This window comes from Lissotriton helveticus, chromosome 3_1 (genome assembly GCF_964261635.1).
Source record: "Lissotriton helveticus chromosome 3_1, aLisHel1.1, whole genome shotgun sequence".
NCBI classification, from domain to species: domain Eukaryota; kingdom Metazoa; phylum Chordata; class Amphibia; order Caudata; family Salamandridae; genus Lissotriton; species Lissotriton helveticus.
The window spans coordinates 1,266,269,031-1,266,285,591 of record NC_136061.1 but is presented as its reverse complement, the minus strand read 5'-3'; the positions used below and the strand labels follow the sequence as shown (position 1 = coordinate 1,266,285,591).

Sequence of the window (16,561 nt, the reverse complement as noted above, 5' to 3'; positions counted from 1 at the left end):
ACTGTCAGGTAAACAAGTAATATAAAACGGCACAAGTCATTGATCCCACTCCAGAGGTGTTCAGGTACCAAGAAAGTAGCGTAGTAGTGTCTCCCTCAAGTAGAGGTATAGTGCCAAAGGACAAGGTGAGCATTGACACAAGGCAATGCAGAGTCTCTGATCCAACACCTATAACGTTCAGGAGATCTTGGCCAGAAGGATGGTTTTCACCTCTTTCTTGAAGAGTGCAGTGGAGGAGATACGCCTGGTTTCAGGAGGGAGCGCATTCCAGATCCTCGGTGCCATACCTGAGAAGGAGCGCTTGTAAGTTTTCTCTTTCCGGAATCTACGGGGTTTCAGGAGTAGATTTTTTGAGCTTCTATTGGATCTCGAACCTCCTGATATAGACAACTTTTGAGCGAGGTAGTTGGGTGCATTGTGGTGCACGGCCGCGTGTGTCATAACTGCAATTTTTAGTTGTATTCTGGCTTCAAAAGGCAGCCATTTTAGGGACTTTAAGTCTGGGGAAATATGTGAATGTTTTCTTGAGCCAGTAATGAGTCTTGCGGCAGCGTTCAGGGAGGCTCTCAAGGGTGCTGTTGTGGATAGCGGGAGTCCGCTGAGGGCCACAATTCCGTAGTCTATTCGAGGGATGACTAACGCTTGTACAGCAGTTTGGAAGTCTTCAGCAGGGAGGAAGGGTTTAATTTTCCTCAGTGTGTTGATATGGAAATTAGCTGCTTTTGTGGCTTTGCTGACGTGCTGCTGCATGTTGAGCTTGGCGTCCAGTGTAATGCCTAGGGATTTCGCTGAGTCCACGATGGTGGGTTGGACATTGAGTGCTGTTAGGTTGTTGAGCCAAGTTTGGGTGGTTGAAATTTTCGCCGGGGGTGAGATGAGAAGGAACTCAGTTTTCAGAGCATTTAGTTTGAGGTGATTATCGGCTAGCCAAGATTGAGTGTTAATAAGCGTGGAATTCAGATGTTTGATATCTTCCGGGGATTGAAGCTTTAGGTACAGTTGTGTGTCGTCGGCGTACATATGGAATTGGACATTAGAAGCTTGGAGCAAGGTGGCGAGCGGTTCCATGACGAGGTTGAACAATGTGGGGGAGAGGGAGGATCCTTGTGGAACACCTAGATCTGCAGGCACAGGTGAAGATAGCACATTGTCGATCTTGAACTTCTGAGACCGGTTGTGAAGGAAGGACGAAAACCATTTGAGAACCGTTCCCGATATACCCATTCTAGTGCTTAGCAGCTCCAGCAAGTTCTCATGTTTGACCGTGTCAAATGCTGACGAGAGGTCAAGAAGGATGAGGAGGCAGGACTCATTGCGATCAAGAATTTGGAGGGCGTCATCAATTATGTGTGTCATAGCTGTTTCCGTGCTATGTTTCGCTCGGAAGCCTGATTGATGAGAGTTGAGGAGGTCAAATTGGTCAATGTGTCTTGTTAGTTGGAGTTGGACACATTTCTCCAGCAGTTTGGCCAGGGTGGGGATATTGGTGATGGGCCGGTAATTGTTTAGGTCAGACGGATCAGCTGTAGGTTTCTTGAGTATAGGCGTGACTTGCCCCACCTTGAGGGAGTCTGGAATGAGGCCTTGTTGCAGGGAGCAGTTGATGATTTTGGTCCAGAGAGGGAGGAGCAAGGGGATGAAGTCTTTTACAGCATTAGCAGGTAGAGGGTCTGTGAGGTGATTAGAGGGCTTCAAGGTGCAGAGCAGATTGTGTATTGTTTCTTCCGAGTAGGTATCGAAGTACAGCCAAGATGCCATGTTTTTAGGTTGAGTGTTAACCATTCTGGTGTGGTTGGGGAATCGGCTTACATCTATGATGAGGTCATTTCTTATGTTGTCAGTCTTGAGCTTAAAGAAAGCAGAGAAGTCTTCACAGTGTGGGGTGTCGCTTGTTGTGCTATTTGATTGTAAAGGTTGTGCCTTTGTTTGGGTCTTGATTAGTTCGAACAGTTTTCTTGGCCTGTTTTTTGCTTGGTCCAACTGGCGGCTGAAGAAGTCCAACTTTGTGCGCTTTATTTTCCTGAAGTAGGCATTTCTCTTGTTTTTAAGCCTTTTGAGGTGCAGTGCTGAAGGGTCCGCTCTCCAGGTGCGCTCTGCCATTCGCATCGAACGCCTGTCGTCATTGAGTCGGTCGTCATACCAGGGGTTAGAAGTTTTGGTGGAGACTCTCTTCAGTTGCAGTGGGGCGACTTCATTGACTAATGTATTCATAGATTCAAGGTAGTGGTCAGTCAGTGATTGAACATCCGAGGCACCTGAGGGGGGAAGGAGGAGATTGCCGATGTGGGGAGGCAGAGTAGAGGGGTTGAGATTCTTCATGTCCCTTTTCCATGTTTTGGATTTGATTGGTTGAGCCGGGTTAGGTTTAACTTTTTCATTGATAAAGAAGGTGATAATGTGGTGATCTGACCAGTCGCAGGGTAGAATCGTCTCCAGTTGTGTAGAATTCTCTTTGGCAATGATGAGATCAAGTATCGAGCCTTTGTCGTGTGTTGGTCTATCGCAAATTTGGGTGAGGTCAAGCGCATTAAGGAAAGTTTTGAGACTATTCACCACTGTGTCTTTCTGATCGTTCCAGTGGAGATTGAAGTCACCCAGGTAGACTTGGGTGGTCTGCCGACCGGCATTGGAAGTGATCATGTCCATGAGTTGTTGGCTGAATATGAGATTGTCACCAGGCGGGTGATAGATGAGATGTAAAGCACAAACTTGTTTGCCCTCGCTGGTGATGTCAAGGCAGAGGAGTTCACAGGAGGAGAGGAAGGGGGAGGTGACTTTAGTAACGGAGAGGTTGCTTCTAAAAATGCATGCAATTCCCCCGCCCGTCTTGTCTGAAGACCTGTCTAGCCTAATGATGTGATAGTTGGGGGGGACTAGTATGTCCATAATCGGGGTAGAGGCTTCAGTGAGCCAAGTTTCTGTTAGAATGGCCAGGTCCAGATCCCTAGCTGAGACGAGATCAGCGATGTCGGAGGAGTGTCTCTGGGCCGATCTGCAGTTGAGTAGAATGCATTTGAGTTTGGGAGAGAGAAGGGTGGTCGAGCTTTCTAGAGTGAGTGGAACTTTTCTGAGGTTGTTAGGGACGGAACCTCTGTTGTTGAGTGTTGGGAGCCTCAGAGGGTTTGTAAGAATTGTGGGTATGGGGATGTGCGTGCTGGATATGTGTTTTACCGGACCTGGGCCATAAGAGCGTAGGAGAGAGCATAGGTCGCGGTCCGACAATGAGTTGAGGACACGGCGGGGGCGGTGGGAGTTGTTGCGAACGGGGATAGTCGGCCAGCGCGGATGTCGTCGGAGGCGAGGGTATGTAGGGAGGGTGCGCCGTTTGTAAGGTAGGGGGGTGGTGGGAGGTAGACTGGGCTGTGAGGAGAGAAGGTCTTTGATTGCGTGGACATCTTTTTTGATTTGTAGAATATCCTCTTTGACTTGTTGGAGGGTGAATAAAGTCAGGTCAGGAGGTGCATTGGGGATGGGGTTGGTGGTGAGAGCCAATGGTGAATGGTTGAGTAGTGAGCTGGAGAGCGGGCAGGGTATCGTGGGGGGGATATACTAGCGTTGTTGGAAGGTTCTGTTGTGCTAAAGAGTGGGATGGCATTCAAAGTGTGTTTGTGGGCGAGTGGTGTGGGTGAAGTAGGTGAAGTAGGCGGTGGGTGGGAGGCAAAGGTAGTGACGTTAGTGGGGGACGGTGCCGGTGAGTAGAAGAGCGAGTGAAGGCTGAGGATAGTGATAGTGACTTATAATTATTGACTATGTGTGGTGCGATTGTAGTGATGTGATGGAGTGGGGTATGTGTAAATAGTTAAAAATACCTGCCTAGTAAACTTTAAATAGTTTATTCTTGCTTCCAGGTGGTAGAGTTAAAACCGGGGTGAAGTATTAGGGTACCCAAAAGGCAATGTGTTTAGGTGTACCTATCAACTCCTGTCTGTCAGAGGTGCTTTTTTTTCAGTGAGGCTAATTGGGACCCTGAAAACGGCCCGTGCTGAATCTTGGTCGGTCTGAATTTTGACTTTGTCCCAGTTCAGCGCAGTCAGATAGCCCATTTTAGCGATTTACACTTAATGCAATTTTCTCTCAAACCTTTTAAAATCAATATCTCAATTTACTCTTTGGATTTTTGTCGTTTAGGTCCTGTTTTATTTATTAAAGTCAGAACTATTTTTCTAACTTGGTGTGGTATCTTTATGTGGTGTTTTCACAGTTTTCACTGTTTTACTGTTTGAAGTGTTCCACAAATATTTTATACACAGCGTGTAAATTAAGCCTGACTGCTCCGTGCCAAGTTACCAGAGGGTGATCAAAGATTACTTTAGGATTTGTTTGACACTTACGTTAACTGGGATTGTGGTTGCTATTTGACTACGGTTGAGACCCTAGTAAACCAAGAACCTAATTTCTAACAATATTCTTTCTTACATTGTAAATCCTCCTGAAGACTGTTTAGAGTTCATAGAACTAGTGGTGGAATTATATCATCGCCTAGGAGAAAGGAAAGGCAAGAAGTCAAGAAATGAAAGCCCTATGATTCTGTTTTTCCAAGGCAAAAAGAAGGACATGGTTGAGACAAAGCTCTCTGAAGAATTCAATCCATTGCAAATCGGAAGAGTTCAAAGTCCTCAGCCAAGGAGGAAAAGGAAAAAGATACAGACAAAATCTGTCTTTATTGTGGAAAAGGGGGCTTTGTGTGAGAATGCCTAATAAAACCAAAGACCCCAAGAAGACTGCGGCTTTGGGAGACCACTCAGACGCAGTGTCGGAAAACTAAAGAGCTGAATGAGGGACAGGATCAGCTCTCCGAATACACCTGTTTCTTTGGTCCCAAACCACCTCGCTGTTATGGCCATCCATAGGCCCAAACATTGCAGCGACCTTGGTGAAAACTAATCAGATTAGTAGAGTTCTTCGAATTCTACATGATTCTGGGGTCACAGGGAATTTCCTGGACATATCCTAGGCTAATGCCCTGGGAATTCCGTTCTGTCAGAAACAACAACCAGAACCAGTGAGAGCTACTGATGGGCTCACACTTATGATCCAGATTAATCACCTTTCACACAAAACCTGTGAACTTCATTAGTGATAACGGTCATTCCAAAAGTATCAGTTTCAACTTAATTGACACCTCTATTTTTGGAGCAATCTTAGTAGAGCCTTGGCTACAGCAAACAATCCTAAAGTAGAATGGGTGGCAAGAACTGCAACCCTGGACTGGGTTACTCTGACTTGCAAATTTCTCTGGAACAGAGTCCTTAAAACCTCCCCAGCCAGTAACCAGAGTATTCCGTTGTCTTCAACAAAGTGAAAGCCACTACGTTGCTGCCATATCATAGTTTTACTGCTGGATCGAACTGGTACCTGGCACCACGCTACCCTTTAGCAGGGTTTATGCTCTTTTTAAGCTTGACAAAAGACATCTTGAGGAACTGCTATCTTGCACGTTTATTCATCACTCTACCTCACCAGTCTCCTCCCCTGTGTTTTTTTTCTAAACAAAAATGAACTTCATGCATCGTTTATATTGACGATATTTTGATCTGCTCTTAAACTGAACAATAGTAGTCTTACAAAAATTGTGAGAACATCATCTGTTTGCCAAGCTGGATAATTGCGTCGTCCACGCTTACCAGGTGGAGTTTTTAGGCGTTGTAAAAACTCCTATGGCAATTCAAATAGACAAAAGGAAGGTACAAGCAAGTCTAAAATGACCAGAGTCTACATATGTCAAAGATTTACAAACTTTGATTGGATTTGCCAATTTCTATCGACGCTTCATCACTCACTTCTCTGAAGTTGCAGCCTCAGTCAAAGCATTGTTAAAGAAAGGAGTTCCCTTTCACTGGACTACAAATGCTAACCAAGCATTTGCATAGTCTGATTTACTTCTGCTGTGGTTTTACAACACCCTAATCGCAGTCAGCCCTACTTTGTTGAAGCTGATGCCTCTGAATACGCTGTGGGCGGGTGCCTACTCAAAGAGATGAAGAATCAGGGCAGATGCATCCTATAGCCTATTTTGCCAAAAACAAATCCTCCCGGCAGAGCAAAATGATACAATAACAGAGTGAGAGTTACTGGTTATCAAACTATCCTTTCAGGGGTGGAGGCATTACCTGTTAGGGGTCACCATATCATTACGATCTAGTCAGATCATAAGAGTCTCCAATTCTTTCGATCAGCCAAAGCACAAATGCGATGGGTCCTGTTTTTTAGTTAATACAATTGTGTCATAAAATATTGATCTGGAGCTAAACAATACAAAGCTGATGCACTATCTTGCATTTTAAAACCCACACCAGGCAAGCAAGAAGAACGTTGTCCATCATTTCCCTAGATAGAATTATAGGTAGTTGCAAGTCAGAGTCAGGTACATTCCTGGGAGAAGTGAGGGAAGCCACAAAGACTCTCGACCCTAACACATGGTTAAAAGACTTGTCCAACTCCAGTCACAATGGTTATTTCTTCCATAAGATTCAGATCTTCACAGATGTCCAGCCCCAGCATGCTAGGTGGGAGGCCTAGTTTGGTTAGCAACCAAAAGCATACATCTAGAAGGGCCCCGAAAGCTCCAACCCAGATACATCGAACAATTCAAGGTGATCAAAATTGTTAATCCAGTAGCCATAAAATTGGAATTACTCGAGGACTATGGGATACATCCAGTATGTCACACTTCCCTTTTGAAACCTCTTGTACCATCTTCCCACCCTGACCCCCCTCCTCATCCAATAACTATTGAGAGTCAAAAGGAATTTGAACTACAGCGAATACTAGATGCCAAGGCTTCAGACTATGGGGAACATTATTTTATCTTATGGACTGGAAAGTTTACTCCCCGTCAGATAGGTCTATGGAACATGCTAATAATGTCCATGCCCCTCCACTAGTTTGACAATTTAATCACTGCAATCCTGACAAGCCTCGTCCAGTCAGTCAGCCTTTTGGGAAAGAGTGCTGCTTTGACCCGAGACTCGTTTTCTGGGTTCCCTTCAGGTCTCTAAGAGTACTCTTGAGCAGTGCCAGTCCCACCTCTCCCAAGATGCCAATTGTGATTTACACAACCCCGCAGGCCAGGCCGTCCACCCCCAAAACATCACACTGGTTTATACCCTTCTTAAATCCCTCCCGCATGTTTTCCCACATCTATCTGCAAAATGGTCTCCTTCCTGTCTCTCCAAATTCCAGGTTCCTCAGTCTGAGAAGTGAGGCTCAAGATCTCGAACTCTCACAAGAGTTGACGGCCATCTTTAGGGTGCAGCCTATATATACACCGCACCCATTTCCCCCAAGCCTCACTTGGCTTTAAGTCCCTGAAGAGAGAGAGGAACTCCCAGTTGAGTTCCAGTCTTACCTGCAATCCAATCCCAACGTGCTGGCTCCCATCTCATTTGCAGCTCCTGGACTATAAAATCTCGCGAGCATCCCGGGCGCTCCTGCATTCTATATCTGCAAAAGAAAAGGACATAAAGTGAGATTTCCCGATCTACTCTAACACGACGATGAAACAAGGTCAGTGCACTGCACCTAAAAATACATTTCTATAAAGAGCCTCAAAAAGACAATACAGGAAGTGAATTTCCATGTCGTAATTATTGAAAACTCAAAGATTGTCCAAGGAGGCAGAGAAGCATCTGCTGTTCATTGGAATAGAGACATTTTAGTCACTTCCCCTGGCACCTATCCATTTGTTTTCAGTACCCAGTATTTTGAGGTAGTGACCAATAGGGTAAGGTTATATACAGTTTATGAACGGTTGAAAGCTTGACATTTGCATAGCTTCCTCAGACTAATTAGCTCTCATTTGTGTGTTGAATCTTACAAGTGACCTCGTTTTGTGATTCTTAAAGCCAGACCTGAGGTATACCGGACAAATCCAGAGCCAGGGACAAGATTCAACACTGCTTGCTACCAAGCTTGGTCCAGAGGTCATTTAAGTCCAGTCCAGAAGCTGTTCTACAGCCAGTCTCTCTTGCTCTCTCTCAATCCCCTTTCCATGGGGCTTAACTTCAGCACTCGCAGTAGTATTTGCGGGCTGATGGTTAGTCAGCAGGCGATCAGGAGAGTTATCTTCACTCCAGGAGAATCAGGCATTCAGTTAACTGGATCGTGACAGTGCCCACATTGTGAGAGAATTGATGGCACGTTTTCAGGGCCTGAGGCAATTAGTAGAAAGGCAAGAAAAGTGAGATGGAAATGGTTCTCATAAGGTATCCTGGGGTGAGCAAATTCTGTATAGTGAGGCAAGGGATCCCAGGAGAGAAGTAGCCCCCCAACAATACAAACAATTCCTCTTCAACCTGGCCCATGACATCCTTCTAGATGATCATCTGGGGCAGACCAAAACCTGGAAAATGTTGTTCAATCACTTTTATTGGCTCCAGATGTCATAGAAAGTGAACACATTCCTTTGGTTATGTGTCACCAGTCAAGCCAGTGGCAAGACAGAAGACAAGCCAAAGGCTCCCCTAATAGCACTACCTGTAGTGGGGACACCCTTTGAGAAACCAGGGATAGATATTATTGGTCCCCTTGACCCTCTGACCTCATCTGGGAACAGGTTCATCCTGGTGGTAGTGGACCATGTTACCAGGTACTCAGAAGCAACCCCACTTAGGACAGTCACTGCTCCTGCAGTGACAAGAGCCCTACTTGGTATCGTCACCGGGGTGTGTTTTCCTAAGGATGTGGTTTCAGATAGAGGCACCAAATGTGTCTACTTTTCTGAAAGCAGTGTGTGGTGAGTGTAGTGTTATTTACAAGTTCACCGCTCCCTACCATCCCCAAGATAATGCTCTAGTTGACAGGTTCGACAAGACCATGACGGGCTTGATAATGGGTTTACCAGAGAAATTCAGAAGGGGTGTGTGGATGCCCTTCTTCCATGCTTACCCTTTGCCTATATGGAAGTGCCCCAGAAATAAGTGAGCTTTGGCCCATCTGAACTTCTGTTTGGTCACCATGTGAGAGGTCTACTAAGTTTGGTAAGAGATGGGAGAGCCCCATTAAAGAGCCAAAACAATATTTGGTGCACTATGTACTAGGTCTTTGTTCCACAATGACTGAGTACGTGAAAAAGGCAAATAAGTAATTTGAGGCCAGCCAGGTGCTTGCTAAGCACTGGTATAACCAGAAGCCCTCCCTGATGGAGTACAAGCTAGGACCATCGGAGTGTGTTTTAGAAACTGTGGCCACACAGCCCTCCAAGACAAACGGACAGGCTTCTATCCAGTTTTGGAGAAGCAAGGGGAAGTGACCTATTTGGTGGACTTGGGTAGCCCAAGGTGCTCTCACAGGGTGATCCATGTTAACTGGTTGGAGACAAACCATGACAGAACAGACATGACGGTGCTTATGGTGACATATGGGGGAACAAGAGGAAAGCGAGCCTCTCCCAGACCTGCTGTCAAGTAATGTCAAAGATGGCTCGTTGGCTGGAGTAGTCCTATCCACTCTGCCAGTCCAACAGCAAAATCACTGTTAAAACTTGTTCAAACAGTTTTCTGGTCTGTTTTCTTTGACCCCAGGTCTGACAACTTAGTGTACTCATGATGTAGACCCAGGTGACAGCTCACTTCAAAAGTAAAATGTACATAGTGTCAGACCAAGTCAAAGCTAGAATCAAATCAAGTCTGAGGTTGCTAAGGTGCTAGAGCTTTGGGTGATTGAGCTCTCCAACAGTCCTTCAGCCAGCCCAGTTGTGCTGGCCAAACCAAACCTGAAAGGTGGGAAACCTGTATGAGGCCCTGTGTGGGTTTGAACAGACACTGGTACTTATAGGCACCTCATCCGAAGAGCTAATGAGATTATAGAAAAGTTGGGGCCTCCCAAGTACCTAAGTACATTTGCTTTGACTTCATGATACATGCAAGGAGTCAGGAGGAAGTCTGCATTTTCAACTCCTGACTGCCAATTGTCAAATAGTGCAAGACTCAGTGGTATCCTTGGATCACGACGTAGGTGGAGGCCAGGACGAGGTCTTCAGCCCAAGCCCGACCATCCTTACTTGGGAGGCTCACAAGACTTGGAACCCAGGATCCTTGGCCTGACTGGGTTTTACAGGTTTGTGCAAGGGTATGGTACCATGATGGTATTTGCAAATCCTGCTTCTAAGGAACTGCCCAAAACAGTTATTTGGACTGAGGAGTGTCAAAATGCCTTTGACAGCCTGAAAGAGGCTCTGTGCTCAGCACCTATCATAAAAGCACCTGACTTTAATGAGGGATACATTGTTCAGACAGATGCTTTTGAACATGGGATTTGGGCAGTGTTGGCACAGGTAAATGATGAGGGCCAGGACCAACCAGTTGCCTTTAATATTAGGCATCCCTCTTTTCCCAGAGAGCGGCGTTGGAGTTCGGTTGAGAAGGAAGCCTTTGCCGTGGTTTGTTATCTGAAGAAGTTTGGACCCAACTTGTTCGGGACTCACTTCAGAGTGCAAACTGATCTCCCAGGTGGCTTATGTAGACCAGATGAGAGAATCCCAAACATTTAAGTTGGTCCATTTCCCTGCAGATTATGGACTCTATCCTGAAACACTGTAAAGAAACTGGTCTATTAGTTGTGCAGGATTTGAGGCCTGCGCTAGTAATAGGTCGAAAATCACTCCCTCAATCAAAACCAACCACCCTATTGTAGTCCTTGACTCTCTCAGGGTAGCGAAGCACAGTCCATGGTCTACTTGGAGGCAGTGGTGTGGAAAACTCAAAACAAAGGAGGTTAAGAGGGACCAGTGCCTAAAGGGTGGAGAGATCCTTTAACCAAGGAAGAAGGGATACATCCTACCTAAACACTGTTAACAAAAATGTATACCTCTGGATTTAAAGTACCCACAAAAGGGGGGTGGAAGAGGGGTGTTTCATCCTCACCTGTGCGCCACTCCTAAGAAAGTGGAGTAGGGACAAAAACCCTTGTTGTATATATTACCCTCAAACACACTAATAGTGGCATGCTTCTTCATCAGGTTCACCCTGAATCCTAAAGATTAGGGTGGGCTCAACCAAACTACACGGAACTCTTATGAAGATTGTTTATTAGGGGGCATAATTGTAAAGATAAAAATTCCTCATCCTCACCCCAGGTATCCCTTTATTAGTGGGGCGGATTGGACAGATTAAAATATATAGTACAATAGGGGTTTTACGTCCTATGACCCTAAAATTACCAACATGTTTCAGTCCTAAACTAATGGCTTTCGTCTGGGTAAGTTCCTAATTTCAGCTCTCCCCCAGTGACATATTTTACGTATTCTTGTGCCGCATACAAATACACTCAAAGCATGCACTGGCAGTGTAAGACTTGCCACTCTTGGTTGTACCTGTAAGCACAATATATTGTGGCATGAGGATATTTGCCAACGTGAGTTCTCATACGTGTCGTATCTTGTTGGCTGCAGTCGGCGCATCAATCACAGGACAGCAGGTGGGTGCATATACTTCTTTTATTGATATCGCAGGAGCGCGTCACAGCACGTCTGTCCTCTGGTCAGTCCTGGTCTTCTCTGTTCACTTCCTGTCCCTACAGGATGTGGTGTCCAGTGACCTGGTCACTGCCCTATGACCCACAGTGTCCTATTGCCCTATCGTCAGTTGTCGCCCTAAGGTCAAGCTACTACATCTCCACCTTTGTCACAAACAAAAGTTCCTGATACATTTGTGTTCGTCATTGTCGCCCCCTTTTTGTTAACATTGCTTGCTGATGGCTGTAGAGAGAAAGAGAGAGAGAGAGAGCAAGAGAGAGAAAGAGAGAGAGATAGAGAGAGAGAGAGAAAGTTCTTCATTCTACATTTCTTCAATGAGTCTTTGTGGTTTCCTGCACGTTCTTCTTGGTCTGGTCTCTCCGCTGATATCTTGCTCTCTGTCTTCCACTTTCGGTGGTGTTGCTGCTGATTCTTCGTCTTCCGCCTTGAGCTCCTTGAAATGGGAACTGTTTCTCGTTATTCTTTGGTGGTCAGAAACTGCCGTCACCATTGATCCATTCACTTTGGTCACTACCAGCGGATCTTTGGAAAATGGGCTGTCCGACTTCCGTTGTTGTCTCTGTCTCACCACCACCAGGTCTCCTTCGTTTAAGTGTGATTCCGATGCGTGTCTCCGCTTATCGGCATATTCTTTCATTTTCCTCTTGGCTTCATGATCCCTTTCCACGATGTCATTTCGATCTATGCTCACTGTGGCATCTAATTGAGGCAGTCTTGTCTTGCTCGATCGTCCCAACACCAGTTCCGCTGGGCATCGACCTGTGGAGCTATGAGGGGTGTTTCTGTAATCTCTCAGCACCTGGCACAGTGCTTGTCCAATCGATATTTGTGTCAGTTTTGCTCGCTGGATGGCTTTCTTTATAGTCCCCATAAATCGTTCTGCCATTCCGTTGGCCTGTGGCCACAGAGGTGTTATCTTCCGATGCTTGATCCCCAGATATTCCATGAATCGACGGAATTCTTCTCCAGAAAATGGAGGGCCGTTGTCCGTCTTCAATGTTTGTGGGGAGCCCCAGGCAGCGAAAATGTCATCTAGCACTGGTAATGTGGCGCTTGCTGATGTCGACGATATCTGTCTTGCAATCGGGAACCTTGAGAACTCGTCAATGACCACTAACAAGTAGTTTCCAGTCTCTAGTCGTCCATAAAAATCTGTTGCCAGCTCAGTCCATACTGCCTGTGGCAGTTCTGACATTTGTAGCGGTTCTGGTTTCGATGGTGGTCCCGTTACTTGACAGACGTGACAGTGTGCTATTGCTTCTTCCACCATGCCATCCAATCCTGGGAACCACACTTTTTCCCTCAACATCTTCTTCGTCGCTACAATGCCTCGATGGGATTCATGAGCTAGTTCAATTGTTCTCTTCCTCAGCCTGTAAGGTATCACTATTCGGGATCACCTCATTAGAATTCCGTTCTCTGTTTCAGATAGTTCTTCACTTCTCTTCTTGAAAGCTAGCATTTCTTCTTTTATTACCCCTTCTTCTGTCGGGCTGTTATTGTTGATGTGTCGGTGTGGTATAAACAATAAGAGAGAGTGAAGGGATTTTATCCACCGGAGTGGACGGAATAATACTCCTGGTCCCCTGGGTTAATTAAGATTGTTGATGTGTCTCCATATCTGTTGCCGCACTACTGTCCCTATTGCCTGCATGGTCGGATCTCTCTTCATTTCTTGCTCCAGTTCGGCAATCGTTATTGACGTCGGAGTGTTTTGTTTGAGGATGAAGTTTAGGTATTCTTCTGCCATGGTGGTGCCATCTTCTCGATGGGGAAGTGGGTGTCCTGACATGTAGTCAGCCGGGTTTTGCTCCTTTCCAGGTTTGTGAACTATTTTAAAGTTGTAGTCCATCAATCTTATTCCCCACCGCTCAATCCTTGGTGGTATCTTGGTGCTTGGGTTGCCATATATGGTGACTAGGGCCTGGTGATCTGTTACAATCGTGAACGGCTTTCCATAGATAAACATGTGGTAGTGCTCACATGCCCACACCACAGCCAGACTCTCCTTTTCTGGTTGAGAGTATGCTCTCTCGACGTCTGACAGACTTTTGCTTCCATAGGCCACGACCCGTCCTGGCGAGTCTTTTCCATGCTTGTGTTGTGCCAGTATTGCGCCCAGGCCTACTGGGCTGGCATCCACTGTCAGCTCGGTGCATAGGCTCGGGTCAAAGTACGCCAGGTGGTCGACTGCCGTCACTGACGCCCTTATCTCTTCGAATGCCTTGCTGCATTCTGTGGTCCAGTTGAACGTTTGACCCTGCTTCGTGAGTTCTCGCAGTGGTGTGCTCACTGTTGCGAAGTTCTTGATATAGCGTGCACAATAACTGGCAAGACCGAGGAACGATCGTACCTCGGCTACATCCTTTGGTTGTTTTGCCTTCTCTAGGGTGTCCACCTTGCTGCGATCCGGCCTCATTCCTTTTTTCGAGAAGATGTGCCCAAAGAACACCAGTTTTTCTCTTCCCAATTCGCACTTCTTTTCATTTACCGTCAGGCCCACTTCTTCAAGTTGGGAGCAGACTTCTCTCAGTGCTTTGTCATGCTCCTCATCTGACTTGCCAAATACCAGGATGTCATCACTGTAATTGAGGCTGTTCTTGATTGGTCTTATTATTTGTCTGATTGTTTCCTGGAAGATCTCAGCCGCTGATGATATTCCGAAGCTTAGCCGTTTGTAGCGAAACAGACCTAGGTGTGTCGAGAACGTTGTTATGTACCTTGATTGTTGGTCCAGTTCTAGTTGGTGGTATCCTTTACACAAGTCTAGTTTGGAAAATCGTCTCGTTCCCGTCAAACAGCTAATCATGTCGTCTAGATGTGGCCCCGGATGTCGTTCTCTTTCAATGGTCGTGTTGGGAATTCTCATGTCTACACATATTCTGATTTGTGTAGTGTCCTTTTTTGGTACGGCAACTATCAGAGACACCCATGGCGTTGGCCCTTCAGCCGGTTCGATGATGTCTTGATCCAGCAGTGCCTTTATTTCTTCTTCCACTTGCGGTTGTAGGTGGATCGGTACCCTTCTGTGATGCTGAGCGACAGGTCTGACTGATTCGTTGATGTGCAGTGTGATCTGCCTCCCTTTCAGCTTTCCAAGTCCTTTTGTTACCTTCGGATACTCTCGTAGGATGCTTCTTTTGTCAGACACGTGGTATGTCATCTGTAGTAGGCCCATGACCTTCGCCGTGACATTGCTTAATAAGCATGGTGCGGGGATGTCTCCTCGTAGTACATGAATCTCTTCTGTGACGGTTTTGCCTTTGTGTGTCATGGTGTCCGTGAATTTTCCCAAATTTGTTACTGGCCTTTTTGCGCCCCAGGTAAATACTTGTACACTTGATGGTTGTAGGTGTGGTTTTCTCTTCATTTTTTCATATTCGGTGGCGCACATGATGTTGCACGTGGCCCCACTGTCTAACACAAATTCTGCTTGGTGCGGCCCTACATCGATGGTCACCCAGTCTGTTGTTTCTATTGACTGCTTGTCTACCAGCCTGATGTTTTCTTCCTCATGTCCCTCGTCTGTGGACATGAGATATAGGCGTTCCACTTTCTCCTCTGCTTCTTCTTCTTCTCCTTACTCCAGCGAAGAGCTCCTTGTTTTCGCTTCCATGTGTCGCACATGTCGGTTTGCCGTTGTTCTAGGTCTCCCTGGCCTTCCTCTTTCATTCTTGAAGTGCATGCCTTGGCACATGGTGGCAAAATGGTTGCTTCTGTTGCATTTTCGACATGTCTGACCAAATGCTGGGCACGCTCCTCGATGTGGAAATTCCAGCCCTCATCTGTAACTCTGTGACCCTTGTTGTTTTCTTGTCACCTGGTCATTCGACCCCTTCTTCCAATGTCCAGTTCGACCCGTGTCTGTTATTCTGTGAACTTGCTCCCCTCGTCGGTCCATTTGTCTTGCATGCGCCATCGCCCTTGCCTCTGCTCTCGCCAGTTCTAAAAAATTTTTTAGCGTGGTTGGTTCCTTTAGTATTCTCGTACGAAAGTCTGTGTCACGACATCCTTCTATCAGTCTTAGGCGGATGGCCTGCTCATTGTCGTATTTTTCAAATTCACAATGGGCCACTAATTTCCTTAGCCTCGTTGCAAAGTCATCCATTGACTCGTCGGGTTGTTGAAAAGCTATGTTGAAGCTGTATCTTTCAAAATCAATGTTTCTTTGAGGATCGAATTTATTTGTCAGACACTTTATCAGTCCTTTGTATGTGCTTGTTTCGCTCTTTGGGAGCGTTATTAGAAGGTCGTCCACTTCATCTCCCACCAGATTCAGGAATAATCCTAGTTGTTTGGCTTCTACTACATCCGTTGCTTCCATGTATCGCTCAAATTTCATGATCCACTTCTCCCATCTTATTCCCACCTGTGGCTCTGATACGCTGAATGGCAGTGGTCTGCGATAGTGTGCACTTTGTTTGGTCTCAGGCATCTTTTGTCTCTTTGCCTTGTTGCACCTTTATTTCCTCTGTTTGCTGATGTGTTGAAGTGATCTTGTCACTTTTCCCTTCTTATTTCTTTGTTCTTACTGGTTGTTATTTGTTGTGGGGATCTTTTTGTCCCTTTCCTCCTTTTTCTTCACCAGTTTCTCTTTGTTTTCCACTGTTTTTTTTGTGGTTTTTTTTGCTGGCCTGTCCTTAAAATGGCTGCCTTGCACTTCTTTATTGTTTGTATGCCTTTGTGTCACACACAAAATTGCCGCCGGCAATCACGCGAGATTTCGCGATAGAAATCTCGCGTTGCCTGTCCTTAAGATGGCCGCCTTGCTGGTTCTGTGCTGTTATTGGCTCCCTTTGTCTGACTCCACTATGGCCGCCGAGATTTTGTGCTCTCGCGACACCTTGCGCTTTTGATTTTCAAGCGCGAGGACCTCACGTTTTGATTTCCAGGCACTCACGCTGTTACGCTGACGCTTCCCTTACCGCGATCAGCTGCGCTTTGTTGGACGCTGTCGGGGTGGGCTCCCGTGTAGCCCCGTGCATCTTTTCTTTTACTGCTGCTGTTGTGCATCCAGGGTTGGCACCTGTTTTCCTTCACCGATGCTCCTCTTGGACACGCGATGTTCCACGCGTGTGTCCGTTTCCC

General features: G+C 46.2%; 1 protein-coding gene and 1 long non-coding RNA gene across 2 annotated transcripts in view; one reads left to right on the top strand and one right to left on the bottom strand.

The window, feature by feature from the left end:
* The window catches only part of SIAE (sialic acid acetylesterase), a 423,980-nt gene that overhangs the window by 111,970 nt on the left and 295,449 nt on the right, over window positions 1-16,561 (top strand). The gene's annotated exons all lie outside the window — the stretch shown is intronic.
* The window catches only part of LOC144823421 (uncharacterized), a 454,764-nt gene that overhangs the window by 436,489 nt on the left and 1,714 nt on the right, over window positions 1-16,561 (bottom strand). The window contains exon 2 of the long non-coding RNA XR_013608789.1: window positions 7,349-7,443. This is a non-coding gene — a long non-coding RNA (uncharacterized LOC144823421). The remainder of the gene's footprint in view (window positions 1-7,348; window positions 7,444-16,561) is intronic.